This window comes from Myotis davidii, unplaced genomic scaffold, assembly GCF_000327345.1.
Source record: "Myotis davidii unplaced genomic scaffold, ASM32734v1 scaffold539, whole genome shotgun sequence".
NCBI lineage: Eukaryota > Metazoa > Chordata > Mammalia > Chiroptera > Vespertilionidae > Myotis > Myotis davidii.
This window is the reverse complement of record NW_006290028.1, coordinates 528,908-529,301: the sequence shown is the minus strand read 5'-3', so window position 1 is coordinate 529,301 and position 394 is coordinate 528,908. Positions and strand designations below refer to the sequence as shown.

Below are 394 nucleotides of genomic sequence, written 5' to 3'. Positions count from 1 at the left end.
ACAAACCAGACAAACCGAACGAGGCGCCCCGTGCGCCAGGTGGACGCGTGCGCCCGGTCCTCACGGGAAGAGCCTCCTTGGTGCCTCAAAACCCGCCCTCGAAAGTTAAGCCCTAGGAAGTCTCTGCACGAACATCGACCCCAACTTCTCGAAACCACATGGTCCCCGCAGGTTAGGGGTCATCTCACACCCAAGGAAAAGCCCTTGCCCATCCCCCCCACCACCACCACCACCGGGACCCGAGGCCATTAAAATGGGAAACACTCCCCGGGAATCCCCAGCCCCTCACGACCGCCCGACCGCCATCCGGCTTCCGACCCATCGGCAACCCATTGATTCCTCCCGAGCCCTCACCGGGCCACGGCGGCCCGAGGCAGGGTCCCCGGAGGCCCGG

General features: G+C 65.2%; 1 protein-coding gene across 1 annotated transcript in view; it reads right to left on the bottom strand.

Annotated features, from left to right (window-relative positions):
• Positions 1-394, bottom strand: part of SUMO2 (small ubiquitin-like modifier 2) — an 11,824-nt gene that overhangs the window by 10,350 nt on the left and 1,080 nt on the right. The gene's annotated exons all lie outside the window — the stretch shown is intronic.